The sequence below is a fragment of the Mobula hypostoma genome, chromosome 14, assembly GCF_963921235.1.
Source record: "Mobula hypostoma chromosome 14, sMobHyp1.1, whole genome shotgun sequence".
Classification (NCBI taxonomy): domain Eukaryota; kingdom Metazoa; phylum Chordata; class Chondrichthyes; order Myliobatiformes; family Myliobatidae; genus Mobula; species Mobula hypostoma.
Window position 1 is genome coordinate 44,796,404 of NC_086110.1, and position 17,616 is coordinate 44,814,019.

Sequence of the window (17,616 nt, forward strand, 5' to 3'; positions counted from 1 at the left end):
GTTGGAACAAAGAGTTTTTATCAAAAAACGGCAAAAGTGAAGGAAAATCTAAAATCTGTAAACAAGATATTGGAGGGAAATTGCAAGAAACTGATGTGTTTCTTTCATATTATACAGAATTAACTGTAGAGTATACAGCTGATACATTTCACCTCCAAGCCGGAAGTAGTCATGTCATTTTAGTGGATTTTGCTTATGACTTCTCATTTGATTCTTTGCAGATACTAGTTTAGTTGATCCGTAGGAGTTGTGTTTGTGTGCATGGAAACTCGGCAGGCTTGAAGAAACTGAATACGCTTCCCAAAGGAAGAAACTCAACTATTCTTTGCACCTTCTTTGCAAATAAGTTATGACAAGAACACAGCAACATCTTGAGAAATGAAATAAAAGGGAGTGTTACGAATTATGAATAGCTCAAACACCCCCGTAGAAAGGAATACTGAGTTACGCTGAGATGAATCATGCCCAAATTATGTAGGCCAATTTTCCAGTGGTTGCTAGTCAAACTGGAAATGGTTGCTAACATAATTTAACGTGTGTGGAACAGGTTCATTGTGTAATTGCTTTATCACTTTCATTTCATGCTTTTCTTCCTTTATGGTAATGATATTAACCGCACAATGCTCTTAACATAAAATCAATTCTTAATTACCCACACCAGCAGTTCCCACAATGTCTTGCCATTATCAGATGGAGTCACTCTGTTAGGTAACCACTAGACTGACTCCAGGGTCCCCTGAGCCTCCTGGCATCGCTCGTTAATGTTAAACATGAAGCATAGGAATGAAAACAGCACTGACAGACTTGGTATACCAGCTCCCAGCAACTATGGGTTTATCTCCAACATAAGAGCACGTCCTTAGATTCCTTTAATAGCCAAAGGCCTAATGATCACTGCTTTAAATATATTCCGCAACCGTCCCTCCACAGATTCAGATTTATTTATTACAGGTACATTGAACTATACAGTGAAATACTTTGTTTGTGTTAACAGCCGACACACCCAAGGATGGGGTCAGCCCACAAGTGTCGCCACACATTCCAGCACCAACATAGCGTGTCCACGTTGCTCAGCAGAACAGTACAAGCAGCAACAACAGTGAAACAAGCCCCTTCCCCTACCTTTTCTCTCTCTCTCTCTCTCTCTCTCTCTCACTCACTCACTCACTCACTCACTCACTCACTCACTCACTCACTCACTCACTCACTCACACACACACACACACACACACACACTTGGAAACTGGAGACTGCCTTCTCTCTTCCTACACACCTCATCGGGGGAAACATCATTCCTGGATGTTTCAATGAGATTTCCCCACTCCTCCAAACTGAGGGATATAGGGCCAATCTGTCCTCAATAGGTCCATCCTAGGGATCAAGCTGGTGACCTCTCATTGCCTTTCCTCCAGCTCATGTATATGGGTAGGGATCTAGACCTATTCCAAGTGTGGTTCCATCAAGGCCTATATAGTTTTAATAAGCCACGTTTCTTGTGTACACAAATCCTCCTGCAATACCACTTACCTCCCTCAGTGTTAATTTTCAGTGATTCACGCCCGAGGGTGCACAGTGGCAGAGCTGATGAAGCTATGTCTTCACATCTCCAGTGACCCAGGTCAACCCTGACCCCTGGTGCTGTCTGGATGGTGTTTGTCCTCCTGGTTAATGCACTGACTTCTTCCAGGGGTTCTAGTTCCCTCCCACATCTCTAACCGGGTTAGTAAGGTTAATTGGTCACTGTAAATTGCCCCATTCTGGGGGAATTAGTGCAGGAGTGTGGGAGGAATAAAATTAGATTTCTGTAAGAGGGCACCTAACAGTCAGTATTGGACCAATAGCATGTGTCCACAGTACATGTTTCTATGACAGCCATGTCCCAATCAACACCAAAGCTTCTCAAGCTCTTAGTATTTAAAAATATACTCAGGATTGAGAAGCAACATTTTATATTCTGTCTGGGTAGCCTCCAGCCTGATTGCATGAACATTGATTTATTGAACTTCCAGTAATTATCCACTCCCTCTCTCCTTCACCATTCCCCATTCCCATTTCCCTCTCTCAGTTACCTATCACCTCCCACTGGTTCTCCTTCCCTTTCCCTTTCTTCCATGGTCTTCTACCCTTCCTTATCAAATCCCTCCCTTCTCCAGTCCTTTATCTCTTTCACCAATCAACTTCCCTGCTCTTTACTTCACCCTTCCCCCTCTCCCAGTTTCACCTTTCACTTGCCACCTTGTACTTCTTCCTCTCCCCCCCCATCTTCTTACTCTGACTTCTCATCTTTTTCTCCAGTCCCAATGAAGGGTCTCAGCTCAAAATGGTGACTGTTTACTCTTTTCCATAGATGCTGCCTGGCCTGCTGAGTTGCTCCAGCTTTTTGTACGTGTTGTTTTAAAATATACTGCTTTTTCTTTCCTACCAAACTGGATGATTTCACAATTTCTCAACTGCCACGATCTTGCTCATCTGCTCAGTTTGCCCAAGTCTCCTGGAAACCACCTGTCCCCTGCTCACAGCAAACCCTGGCACCCAGCACTGTAGCGTCAAAACTTCTCAACAGCAGCCTCTCAGACAGAGGGAGAGAGGGCTTATTTGGCAAAAGGTGAGTGTGGGCTAGAGATAACGAGGGTGGATAGTGGAGAGGGTACAAGAAGAAGGGACGTACAGAAGAAGTGAGTGGTTTGTGGAAAATCTGAATAGTGAATCGGGAGAGAGGAGGTTCCAAGTAAACAGCAAAGGAGTCGGGAATCCGGGGGAAAGGAGCAGGAAAGAGGGATAAAATGAAAGAGTGGAAAAGAAAGTAGTGAATGAGAGAGGGGGTAGAGGTATAAGGAGAGAGAGGTTATGGGGAAAGACTGTGAATGAAAGAAGGCCTAGTGACCACATATACATGCTTGTACTGTATGTGCTGTATGTTTAAATGCGCTCTACACTGTGTGTGGTTTAATATTGATATTATCAGTTCTTATCGTGTTTTGGTTAGGTTGATTTCTATGGTCAAATGACATTTCTGATATTAAAATATTGATTTGGGAAGCCCTGGCCTGCACAATTACTGGTGTCGCAGCAACAACCTGGCAACGTCAGTAAGACCAGAGTCTCTAAATTTGCACTTACCGTCAGTAGGACCAAAGAGTCTCTAAATAATTATCACCAACAAATCAACTGTGGTAACAGAGGAACCAACGCACAGTTACATCGCCATCAAGAGTGTTTACCGCGCTGTCCCACGCCCACACTTTGGAAAGTCCCATCATCTGGTGTACCTCTACTCTCTGGGTACAGGCAGAGACTGAAGAGTGCAGCGCCAGCAGTGAAGACCGAGAAGGTATGGACGAGAGAGGCAGGAGAGAGCTTACAGGACTGCTTTGAATCAGTGGACTGGACTGTATTCAGGGATTCATCATTGGGTCTGAATGAATATGCCACGCCTGTCACCAACTTCACCAAAACCTGTGTGGCTGAGTGTGTACCTACGAGAACTTACCATATAACCAAATCAAAGTCCGTGGATAAACCAGTAAGTTTGTTGTCTGCTGAGGCTAGATCTGTGGGCTGTTGCTTTGAAAGGGCAACAATTACACCAGCGCCCAGGAAGAGCAGCGTGAGCTGGAACACACGCCGGTCCTCACAGATGGATCAGAGTGAGCAATTTCGAATTCCTGGGTGTTAATATTTCTGAGGAGCTAACCTGGTCTCAACATATTGACACAGCTATAAAGAAAGCAAGACAGTGGCTATATTTCATTAGCAGTTTGAGGAGATTTGGTTTGTCACCTAAGGCACTCGCAATTTTCTACAGATGTACCGTGCAGAGCATTCTGACTGGCTGCATCACCGTCTGGTGGGAGGGAGCCGCACGGTGTTGAAGTTAGCAGCATCGTGGGTAGCAGTCTCCATGGTATCCAAGAAATCTCCAAGGAGCAGTGCCTCAAAAAGGCAGCACCCATTATTAAGGACCGCCAGCACCCAGAACATGTCCTCTTCTCATTGTTACCATCAGGAAGGAGGTACAGAAGCCTGAAGGCACACACTCAGCGATTCAAAATGGTTTCTTCTCCTCTGCCATCCAATTTTTTATATGCACATTGAACCCATGAACATTAGCTTGCTACTTTTTATTTCTGTTTTTGCACTACTTATTTAACATACATCTATATATACTTACTGTAATTTACAGTTTTAATATATATATTATTATCATGCATTGCATTGTACTGCTGCCATAAAGTTAAGAAATTTCATAACATATGCCTGTGATATTAAACCTGGTTCTGATCCCCTCTACACTTATAACCTCATTTCAGCAAAACACTGAAGAGAGCTTATTCTGCCACCCCATACTCCAGCGGAGGGCATTCAGTTGTTGAAACATTCTTACTGCCTTCCTTGCTGAATAGATCATAACAGACAGCCAATATCAGCTTCCTGCATAGCTCACTCTCCATCATTTTATTCAGAATGTCTTCCAACTCAGTGGCCCTTTGTCCCGATGACGACTAATCTGTTACATAATGGGTCGAAGTGTCTGTATATGTTCACAGATCATGCACCGGACTGCAGGCTTTGAATTATTATAATGCAGTTAAGAACCAGTGATGCAAATCCCAAAGTGAGCTATTAGCTGGTGTCCTACCTCTGCAGTTCACTTAGAATGATAATTACATTCCATTCTATTTCACAGAACATCTCATAAAAGCCATTGTTCATTCATACACAATATTTCTTGATTTATTTTTTAGATTCCTGATCGCACTACAAAGCAGATTATTCCCCCAACCCCAATCCAGTGATGACTGTGACATTTTTTAATGATGACATTTATTGTTTGAAATGGATTTCTTAATTTATGACTTTTTATGATGCTAAATTCAATAGTTTGTGATGAGGACGTGGGCTGAATTAGAGAGGCCAGCTTTCCTCACCCTGCATCATTGAGATCATTAGATTTCTAAAATGGACTTTGACTTTTGTTTCATAAGTTGAGAGGTAAAATTAGAAGAAATAAGAATCCAATTTCTCTATCACACCTCTCATTCATTTAAGGATGTGGCTTATAGCAAAGTAAAAACCTTCAAAGTGCAGCACTATTGTAATATAGAAAATGGAGCAGTCAAATTGTACAAAGCAAGTGCCCACAGACTGTGATAATGACCAGATTATATGCTTTAAGAATGCCAATTGTGGGATAAATATTGGCAAAGCACTGGAAATAGCTCCCAGTACTACTGAGGATAGGTGTCATGACACCTTTCAAGTCCATTTGAGAAAGCAACAAGGATTTGATTTAACATCTTATCCAAAAGAAGGCACATTTGCTCTAATATCAGGTACGTGGCGGAGCAACTGGGGCACCAGGCTATTGCAGCCATTAGCGCAGTGTGTCAGAATTCAGAGTTCAGTCCTAACGTCTTTTGTAAGAAAGCTTGTACGTTCTTCTCTCGTGCATGTGGGTTTTCTCCAGGAGCTCCGGTTTCCTCCCACAGTCCAAAGGTGTACTGGTTAACAGGTTAATTGGTCATTGTAAATTATCCCGTGATTAGGCTAGGGTTAAATCGGTGAGTTGCTGGGGGCACAGCTCAGAGGCCAGAAGGGCCTGTTCCACGCTGTATCTCTAAATGAATAAATGTGTCCAGATGGTCTCTTTTCAGTGAAAATTGTGTTTTGTTTACTTACTTGCGTTTTCTTTGGTAATAGAAATGAAAAGTAAGCTTGAAATTACATTTCCTTGATAGATGGTTTTTTTCACAATAACATAGGACTGTAAAGGAATGGTCTAAATGGTTTCTGCTCAGTTATGAGTCATATATAAATGAGAAATTGAACCAGGAGTAACCAAAACTATTCTTCCACTATTCAGTAAGATCATAGAACATAAAACAGTACAGCCAAAGAACGGGCCGTTCAGCCTACAACGTTGTGTGAGTGTAGCAAAAAGCAAATCAAAAACACCCAAACACTAATCCTTCCTACCTTCACCATGTCCATATCCCTCCATCTTCCTTACATCCAAGCAAATGTCTCTTAAAAGTCTGTAATGTATTTGCCTCTACCACCATACCTGACAGCACATTCCAGACATCACAGCAGATATGACTTTGTTCTCAGCTTCCTCATAATGCTTGACCAAAAGAAAACATTGTAACCTTTAAAGATTCAGACTCCTCAGATTTCACTGTCCTCTGGATTAGAGGTTTGCAACTTGCTGAGAATAAATTCCTTCTCTTCTCCACCTTAAATGACTGACTCTTTATTCTGAAACATGATGCCTGTGATTCTAGATACCCCCGTGAAGGGGAACATCTATCCTATGAAACCCCCTCAGAACCTTATATGGTTCAATAAAACTGCTTCCCATTCTAGTAAACTCAAATGAGTGTAGGCCCAGTCGCACCCAAGGATTTATCACAAGAGAAACTAGGGCTCGTTTACCTTTCAAATATGTTCCTGCAGGATTCTCGTTTTTAGTTGGGCATTAAGTTGTTGAATCAGGGACTCAAAACTTTTGAAATTTGAGTGTTATCAGGTGAATTGCCTTCTAAGAAAATTGTATCAACAACTTCGGACTGAATAAACAATTGCTTTCAAAATGGTGAAAATAGTCTTCCTATATGGTTCTAGCTCTGGAAGTTGTTTTGAAAAGAGAGTGTTTCACAGCTGACGTGTGAAATGAATGGAAAGCTGGGTCGTGTGTCCATTCTCACACTCTGATAGCCCAACAAGTGCTTCTGACTATTTACAACATCATAAAGATTAATTTGAAGCATTCGAGCAATTTTTCTAGAAAGCTTTTTGGAGACAACATTTTTTTAGGTTTTTTTATTATTCATTTACGGGATGTGGGCCAAAGCCAGCATTTATTGCCCATCCCTACTTGCCCTTGAGAAGCTGGTGATGAGCTGCCTTCTTGAACCGCTGCAGTCCCTGAGGTGTAGGTACACCCACAGTGCCGTTAGGGAGGGAATTCCATGATTTTGACCCAGCGACAATGAAGGAATTGCAATATGTTTCTGAGTCAGAATGGTGAGTGACTTGGAGGGGGATTTCCAAGTGGTGGTGTTCCCAGGTATCTGCTGTTCTTGTCCTTCTAGATGGTAGTGGTCGTGCGACTGGAAGATCCTGCCTTAAGAACTTTGGTGTGTTGTTGCAGTGCATCTTGTAGATAGTTCACACTGCTGCAACTGTTCGTTGATGGTGGAGGGATTGGATGCTTGTGGAAGGGGTACCAATCAAGTGGGCTGCCTCCTACTGGATGGTGTCGAGCTTCTTGAGTGTTGATGGAGCTGCACTCATCCGGGCGAGTGGCGAGTATTCCATTACACTCCTGATCTGAGCCTTGTAGATGGTGGACAGGCTTTGGGGAGTCAGGAGGTTAGTTACACGCTGCAGGATTCCTAGCCTTTGTCCTGCTCTGGTAGCCAAGGTGTTTATACGGCTAGACTAGTTCGGTTTCCTGTCAATCGTAACCTCAGGATGTTGACAGTAGGGGATTCAGTGATGGTGATGCCACTGAATGTCAAGGGATGATGGTTAGAGCCTCTCTTTTTGGAGATGGTCATTGCCTGGCACTTGCGTGGCTCAAATGTTGCTACTTGTCAGCCCAAGCCTAGATATTGTCCAGGTCCTGCTACATTTGGGCATGAACTTTTTTAGTTTTAGATACAGAGTGGAAGCAAATGCCATACAACATCTGAGCCAAGTCCAAGATTTCAGAAACAGAAACAGTTGATGACAAAGGATGTCAGTCCTTTGTGTCGAAGAAAGGCTTTCATACATCAGATGATGAACTTGAAACATTGTCCCCAGATGTGCATTCTGCTGCAGTTCTGTGATGCTATCTTTAGAATAATGGTAACCATCACTACATCACCACCTTCTTTAGAAGTCTAGAGTTATGTTTCTAAATATTCATTATACTGTAGTCATTTTCTTTTAAGATTTGTGAGCATTTCCACATCCTCGTAATCATAAAGGTGTTTTTCTTGGGATTCTTCATGTAGGTTATATTGAGTGTTTCTGAGACAAGCATATTGAAATAACAAAATAAGATTAAGAACTAGGAGCAGGCAATTCTTCCCCTTGTGCCTGCTTCACCATTCAATAAGACCATGGCTGATCTTTTACACTGTGCCACTTTTCTGCACTGTCCACAAAGCCATGAATTTGTTACCATCTGAAACACACTCAGCAAATGGTCCTCCAAAAACTGATAGTGAATCGGCAAGATCCTCCACTCTTTTGCTGCATTTTTTCCCCATTTCTCTCCTGACTACCTTATTTTCTGATATCTAGTTCTACTCAACCATCCAGCAGCAGGACCATTAACTCTGTTTCTACCCTCTGAAGCTAAGTCATAATTTTGCACGTTTCAAGTCAAGTTAGCTGGTCTACAGTCTGCTGCTTTCTTTCTCCCTGGGGTAAAATTTATTACCTTTCAGACTTTGGGAACTTTTCCTGATTTGTACGAGGGGTGATTGATGAGTTCGTGGCCTAAGGTGGAAGGAGTCAATTTTAGAAAACCTAGCACATTTATTTTTCCTACATTTACACACTTAGTCCAGCGGTCGTGGAGCACACGGATTCCTTCTTTGTAGAAGTCGGCAACTTGGACCTCCAGAAGTGGTCCACAGCAGGGGTGATTGATAAGTTTGTGGCCTAAGGTAGAAAGAGATGAGTTATTAACTTCAAACTTTCTGCATTTTCACTCAAAGAGTTGAACTGCACGTGCATGTAACAAGAGCTGTATAACTCAACTCCTTCTACGGTAGGCCACGAACTTATCAATCACCCCTGCTGTGGACCGCCTGGAGGTCCAAGATGCTCTCGTTACATGCACGTGCAATTCAGCTCTTTGAGTGATAATGCAGAAAGTTTGAAGTTAATAACTCATCTCCTTCTGCCTTAGGCCACAAACTTATCAATCACCCCTGCTGTGGACCTCTTCTACAAAGAAGGGATCCGTATGCTCCATGACTGCTGGACTTAGTGTGTAAATGTAGGAAAAATAAATGTGCTAGGTTTTCTAAAATTGACTTCTTCTACCTTAGGCCACGAACTTATTAGTCACCCCTCGTATACCATAAAGGAATATCTATTAGTTTTAAGCAGTGTACTGTGTACTTAAAAGCTACCTATTGCTGGTTTACTATCATACATTTTCATATAGTAAGCAGGTTTTGTTGGGCCATTCATAATTACAACTATTTTCTTCAATGTACGTATAGTAAATAAATTATTAAAGTTTTGTTTTAAGCAATCCTGGTATTTCTGTTTTTCTTTAAAAATTAATAGTATTTGACTTCATTCTTGTAATAGAAAACTGCAGTCATGGTACATTTTCCAACTCTCAAGCAAAGACTTACAGGTAACTAAAAACTAAATTCATACACTGGAAGAGAACATTGCTTTTAACAAACAGGTATTGTTGTTCGTTCCTAAAAATGCCAATGCATTGAATTTAGAAATCTGTGTTTCTTCTGCCGAGAAAGAAATGCCGACATCTAGATGCAACACATTGATGCAGATGCCTCTGGCAGCTGAGGTGGCTGTTAAATTTTGGATTTCTTTAGAACACTGCTACATAAGATGTGCTCTGGGGAGATTACTGCGGCTGCCAAACTGGTGAAATGTGACTAAGTAAATTCCTTACTGATGGAGGCTGAGGGAATTAATGTTTTCAACTTATACACTTAAGAAACAGAAAGAAGAACATGAGGAGGAGTAATTCGCCAACATAAACAACGCAGAGGGAGATGAAGTAAGAAGGAAATCAGAAAACACACTTTGCACAGAGAATTTACAGACAGGCAATGAGCTAGAGACTTACACATGTCACAGATTTGTTCAGTGCCTCATATTGCAGGATGGAAACCATTGCATTCATTTCCAAGTAGAATAAAGATTAGCTTTATTTGTCAAAAGTACAACAACATATGCATCGGTCTGTATCAATGACCAACAGAGTCCAAGGATTGTGCTGGGGGCAGCCCACAAGTGCCTCCAGGCTTCCGGTGCCACTATGTGCCACTCGGGTAATTTAACCAGGCATTTCTCAACATGATGTATTCATTCATCCCTGGCTGGTGTGAGTTCTGCATCAGTTGGGAATGATGTCATTTCCCCTGGAGCTTTGCCTTGGAAATAGGCCACTGTTCCAATCTGTAGGTACCCCATTTCAGTCTCCCATTGTTCCCCACCTTCCCAGGCCTTGATTTGTGGACACCATACCATACCTCTGTCCCAATCACCGAAATCTCCTTCAGGTCCCAATTGGCTCTGCCAACTTCTGTCCTTATTTCCTCCCCAACATTTCTCCTGTCCAGAACCAACTAACAATCAACACACTTTCCTAGGCACACACTGCAGGACATAAAGCATGCAGTAACAACTGGTGGTGTTCAAGGCCTTGGGTGCTTCTAAATGAGATGGGAGATCCACAACCAAAGAGTCGAGGGCATGCTACACAATTAACCTTGGTGAGTTTTTAACTTTGAGGCTTTCGGTTGTCACAAAATAATTCTGGTGAATTTAAAAATAAAGTAAAACTGCTGAGGCTAGATGGCTGAAATGCTGGTAATGCTCTGTAGGTTGGAAAGAATCTGTGGAAAGACAAACAAAGTTAACACCTCATTCTTGACAATGGGTATTTAGGATATTTCTGACCTCATGAGCATTTCTGGCATTTTCCATATCTGTCTCTGTTGAACTTGACTTCCAAGTCTCTATATTAACTTTGGTGCCTGGAGGAAAATTACAATGACAGTACTTTTATGTGGTTAATCAAATTGCAAAATGTATTTTAATCTGAAGATGCATAAAATTACAGATACCACAGATTTTAACGTGAAAAAATATTTTCCATAAGCAAAAGTAGCATGCAACAGTAAATGTTTTTTTAAAAATAATTGTGTTTACATAGCAGAAAATGCCTTATGAATAATTAACTCCAAGTAGAAATTAATAAAAGGGTGTTGAAACACAATTACGTTTCAATGATTTAGCAGGACTTCTAGACTGCAGTTTATTTTTAACATTGTTTCTAGCTTCTAGACCAGTGGTCCCCAACCACCAGGCCGTGGACCGGTACCGGGCCGCAAAGCATGTGCTACCGTGCCACGAGGAAACGATATGATTTGGTGATATGAGCCAGTTACACCTTTCCTCATCCTCTGTCACGCCCATTGTTAAACTTGAACGCACACGAGGTCATTACGCACGCGTCATCCATGTCAGCGCGGGAGGAAGATGAATTCCTCGAGCTTGAAAATGACGGCGGGCTGAAAAGTATGTTTGACATAACATCTCTGCCGGCATTCTGGATCAAAGTCAAGGCTAAATATCCTGAGATAGCCACGAAAGCACTGAAAACGTTGCTTCCATTTCCAACATATCTCTGCAATGAATGCAACGAAAACCAAATTGTGGAATAGACTGGACATACAGAACCCCCTTCGAGTATCGCTGTCTCCCATTACCCCTCGATGGCACCATCTTGTTGCAGGGAAACAAGCCCAGGGCTCCCACTGATTCAGCGATATTGGTGTGTTGCAATGATTTTATATGTTCATACAAGGAAAATATGTGCTGTGTGTTTAATATCCAAACGTTACTTAAAATGTTATGATGCTATTGACTTATAAGTGACTTATATAACCATATAACAATTACAGCACGGAAACAGGCCTTCTAGTCCGTGCCGAACGCTACTCTCACCTAGTCCCACCGACCTGCACTCAGCCCATAACCCTCCATTCCTTTCCTGTCCATATACCTATCCAATTTTTCTTTAAATGATAATATCGAAGCTGCCTCTACCACTTCTACTGGAAGTTCGTTCAACACTTACTTCAAGCTCCCTTGTCCTACCCTGATAATTGACTTATCACTATATTCATGCTAGGAAAATATGCGCTGTGTGTTTAATATTAAATTCATTAGATGAACCCTTTTAGAAACGAAATTGAGTGTATTAGCCACTTATCACCTATATTCCGGTCATGATTAACACCCCCCCCCAACAGAATCGCCAAAAACGACTTGTAGAAAAAAATCAGCAGGTACACGCATGCGCACTGGTGCCCGCGCAAGGCTTCTTGATCATGGTAGTCTTTCTCAGGGTAAACACAACGTATTTGACTGCTACTCTTGTCTGTTGGCAACCCTACCCCGCGCCCCCCCCCCCCCACCCCAGTCGGCCGGTCCGCAAGAATATTGTCAATAATAAACCGGTCCACAGTGCAAAAAAGGTTGGGGACCCCTGTTCTAGGCTTTCTGACTAGCAGAGCTCAGTCGATTAGAATTCATCCACCCTGACCCTTAACAAGGTTGCATGTCAGTGCTGTTATGTTTTGTAACTTCTAAACATTAAACTAATTCAAAGGAAGGCATGAGAGTCTTGTTGAAATGATATCTGTGCCTCTTTATACTGTAAATGCTTGGTGTATGGATCTGCCCAGACTATAAATATCAGCAGACTAATGTCCCCTGCTTCTAATCTAAAATTAGATAACATGATGCATTTTAATATAAAAATTTTGGATAGTCTGAAACAGCAATTAAACTTTCAAAGAATATTCTGTCTAACTAAGGATTTTTCTAAACCCGGTCAGCTTGTTACTGAGCATGAATTGCCTTTAGGAACAGCTGAATTACCTTCTTCAAAATGCCAGAAGACACCTACCTTTTACAAATCCCATCTGACCCTCATTAGGATCTCTATTTTTGGTCACAACTCAGCCTAGACTCCTGCACCAAGGTACAGACAGGGCTGGATTAACCTAGTAGCAAAAGTAGCATATGCTACGGGCCCCGCATTTTTGAGGTCCTCGCCCGCACTAAATGCTTGCAAGCTGGAGTCTGGTGAAATCGGCGTCTCAGCGTATTCTCAAGACTGTTAGAGTGAGTTTTGGGTAGACGATTCACTTACACTTCAGCCATTAGTCTTCTGTTCTTTGACAAAGTACTGTGGATTGAGTTCATAACAATGCATTTCCTAAAAGCTGTGAACCCAGTTTCATTTGTAACAATGCATCTCTGGCGCCTCTGAGACAAGAATGCTAAGTTTACAGGTCGTTGCGAAGACACCATATCTATGCTCTTTGAATATGAGTTGTCCTCTATGTTAGCCCGTAACATACCAAATAATGCATTAAGGATTTTAACTTGCATTCCTAAAGGCCATAAATGCCAGTTTAGGCATACTGGCGCCAGTAAGATGAATTTAATCAAGAGATGTGAAAACTTCAAAGAATTGTCTATACTTGTAACTATGTATACAAGTACATAGTTGTACTTGTAACTATGAGCTGTCCTTTGTGTTTAGCAAATAAATATCGAGCCTCAATCACAAGGTGGTTAGACCTGTTCTGCCAGGGGTCTCTGCCTGCTGTAACCTTGTTTTGTCGAATAAAGAAACTGCCTTGTACCTACCAGTAACGCAACGCTCTGTGATTTCATCCACGCCACAGCAACGACGATCTGGCAATGCTGCTGCTTTCATGTCGGGGGAGCTGCATGCTGCATGGGACAGTATGTGTGTCCAGGTGTGTGTTGGCTCCTTAGTGTATCGTGGTATAAATGCTCATGCAAACCAAGGAAGGGGACATAAATCATACCTATCTAAAACAACATGTGAGGAATTCATCAATCTGATTGGATCCAACATACTGGATCACATTATCGGTGAAGTGAAGAAATACAAGTATTATTCTGTTTCATTGGATTCTACTCCAGATATATCTAATGTGGACCAGTTGACTTTGACTGTGTGCTAGTTTTGCCGTCTGGACCAGTTGAAAGACTTGTGAAGTTTTTGGATTTGGAAGGTCATAGTGCTGAACAGCTCGCTCAAAGTTTACTTGACTTTTTAAAGGAAAATGACGTTGATATAAAAGACTGCCATGGTCAAAGATATGACAATGCCAGCAATATGAATGGCAAGTATAGTGGCTTACAAGCACGAATTAAATAGCTGAATGGTTTGTGAATTACATTCCATGTTTTGTACATTCACTAAATTTGGTTGGAAATGTGCTGCTGAATGTTGTCAAGAAGCATTAATTTTCTTTCAATTTGTAGAAAGCCTGTACACATTTTTTTCTGCTTCTGCTTATTGGTGGGATCTCCTTTCTGCTGCATTATCTGATGGTGGTGCTCATTTGCCCATTGTGAAAAGAATGTCAGATACCAGGTGGTCAGCTCATGCAGATGCAACAAAAGCACTTTTACACAGCTTTTCTGCAATAAAACAAGTCTTGGATGACATTTCAAATGACAATAATCAGAAGGCAGAGTGTCGATAACAGGCTCGTGGACTACTTTCAACCATGATGAAGTTGGAAAAAGGAATAATGGTCATATTGTGGGATCAAGTATTACAGCATTTTCAAATGACCAGTGCTTTGCAATCTTCTGGCCAAGACCTGAACACAGCTTGTGCACTCTATGAATCCTTGCATGGATATATTCAAGCTGTGCAGTCTACTTTTTCAGACATTGAGCAAAAAGCCAAGGATCTGACTAAGTGCGAAGATTATCAACAGCAAACTCGAAGAAAACACAAGCAAAATCGCACGTATGATGATTTCAGTGGTTCCAACACTCTTGATCCACTTGTTGAATCTCAAACGCCTTCTCAGAAGTTTAAAAGCCAAACATTTCTTGCCATTATTGACAGCTTGCTCTCTGCCCTGTCAAAAAGGCAAAAAGCTTATCTAAATGTGAATGGTGTTTTTTGGATTCCTTCATCAGTTACAGTCGTTTACACCCAAAGAGATCGTAAAGAGGTCATCAAATCTTATTAAATCATATCCAGACGATCTGGAAGAAAGTCTTAGTGAAGAATTTGTGCAGTTTACTGAACTGTTGAAAACTGATCTTGCTTCTCATATTGGCACCAAACAAAACCTTGTAGACTTACAGTTGTACCGTTTGATAACTGACAATTCTTTGGAGTCATGTTTTCCAAATGTAGAAAATGCCTTGCGCATCTATTTGTCACTCATGGTTACCAACTGCAGTAGAAAACGTTCATTTTCAAACCTGAAAAGGATTAAAAATGAACTAAGGAGCACCATGGGTCAAATCAGATTGAACAATCTCACTCTAATGAGCATTGAACATGAACTTCTGCATGAAATAGACATTCCCAGTATCATCAACAAATTTGCTCATGCTAAATCTAGAAAATCTAACTTTTAAATTGTAGTTTTGTTACTTTTGACATTTGAAATTGATACCTACATGTAAGTAATACTATTACTGAAGAGTCGGACATTTGTCGTATTATCTGGCTGTACAGCAAATGAAAAAGTTGAAATACTTTACTATGCAAGTAAATAATTTATGTTTTAATACTTACGTGCATTTTTAAAATTTAGGACCTCTTTATAACATGTTACAGGCCCCGCACTAGCTTAATCCGGCCCTGTGTACAGAAGGACGATTGTTCTAAAGCTGCAGCACATGGTGATCACTACAATGACAGCTGTCCAAACTCATCTAGGCACTTGTACTTCATAGTTTGTTTTTAATATAACAGAGTCATGAGAGATACCTCAAAGTTCAGAGTAAACTTATTATCAAAGTACATACATGTCATCATATAATAAAGGCATCCGTTAGTCTTGCGAGACCATGGATCTCTTCACTCTCCAGGGTGCAGGCCTGGGCAAGGTTGTATGGAAGACCAGCAGTTGCCCATGTTGCAAGTCTCCCCTCTCCACGACACTAATGTTGTCCAAGGGAAGGGCATTAGCACCCATACAGCTTGGCACCGGTGTCGTCACAGAGCAATGTGTGATTAAATGCCTTGCTCAAGGACACAACACATTGCCTCAGCTGGGGCTCGAACCCACGACCTTCAGGTAGCTAGACCAATGCCTTAACCACCTGGCCGTGTGTCATCATATACAACCCTGAGATTCGTTTTCTTGCTGGCATACTCTATAAATTCATAATAGAATAATAGCCATAATTGAATCAATGAAAGACCACTCAAACTTGTTTCCAGTCTTCAGAAAATCAGTCGATGTGTCTTGAAGTTGGGGATGAGCTGCGGCTCAATGCTGGCACATCTGACTTCCCACTCCACCAACAGGTTCAGTGGCCCAAGGCAGGTGCACAGAGTTGAAGGACTGGAAGCAACCACATTGCGCAAAAGCACCACAACCCCATTCACTGGAATGGGATCGCCAATCTTGTTTTTAAAAAAGTTCAAGTATGTGGCTTATTTTTCTTTATTTTATCTTATTTTTATGCTTTTGATTACTTTTAAGTTATTTAAGGTATTTTAAGTAACATTTCTCTTTAATTCTTGTTTATTTATTTAAATGTATTTAAGCGGCCTCTACTGTCTCTGATTCTCAGAGAAATCTCAAAATACTTCAAAGGCCTTTTACAGCAGCAAACTGTCAGGTGGCCATAGGGCCAGGCCTGCAAATGCACTGCCCGAGGTCTGCTGGCAGCTCTTTGCCTTGCTTCACCTCACTTCTCAGTGGCAGCCAGTACTCCAGGTCAAAGCTACAGCAGAGCCACATAGCTGCGAAAAGCACTGAGTGGGAGAGTGGGAGCAACAGTGCTCATCTGTTAAAAGACAAATGATAAACAGCTCCTCTTCTACCTGAGGAAGCCAGTACTATAGTCCTTGAAGAGGTTTGAGAAGAAATTTGACAAAGGAGTACAAGAGGTTTGAGAAGAAATTTGACAAAGGAGTACAAGACCACAACCAGTTAGGACCAGATAAGCAGAGGAATGCAGGATGTAAAGATGATGATTCAAAAATCAAAAGAAACAGATTTAAAAATCTTGGACAAAATATTCCATGGTAAATTGCTTCTACTGAGAGTGTAGCTATGTTACACTGCAGTCTGCAAGGAAGGTGGAAATTTAATCACTTCCAAAGGGTTTTGGATCAACATACAAGAGGGAATAATCTACTGGGCTGTGGGAAAGGAGCTAACAGGATTGATTTATGTGGAGTCAGCATGGACAGTGAACCAAATAGCATCTTTCTCTGCCATAACAATGCGATGATTCTGTGATGCCCATTAAAATCCTTAGACATTTATTCCAGCATGATTCTATTTATCACGACTGTCAGCTGAATTTATAGCCATAACACAAATGCCTTTTTGTACCATATAGCCTACTGTATAATATAAGACTACTTTATGTTGTAGTTATACGTCATATTGAGCATGCGCTATTAGGCGCGTATTGATCTGTATGTGTGTGTTCAGTTCAGTTTCAGTTAGTAAAGAACTCTGTTAACGTAACTTCCGATATAACTAGGCAAATGGATTCAGCAGAGGTCTTTCACACAACTGTAGTTGAACAATTACCAGTAACAAACAGCCTTATTGAAAGGGAAACACGCAATGACCCTATGTTGTCAAAAGTGTATGACATCACGGTAAAGGGATAGCCAACGCGGGGTAACACAATGTTTCCAGCCCTCTCAGCGAGGAAGGAGTGGTTGTCAGTGTGTCGAGGAACACTAATACGTGGCTCACGATTCTTCCCAAACTATGGACCAGAGTACTGGAGGAACCGCACGAGGGGCACCTAGGTACCGCGAAAATGAGAAGTCTTGCCCGTGCCTATGTGTGGTGGCCA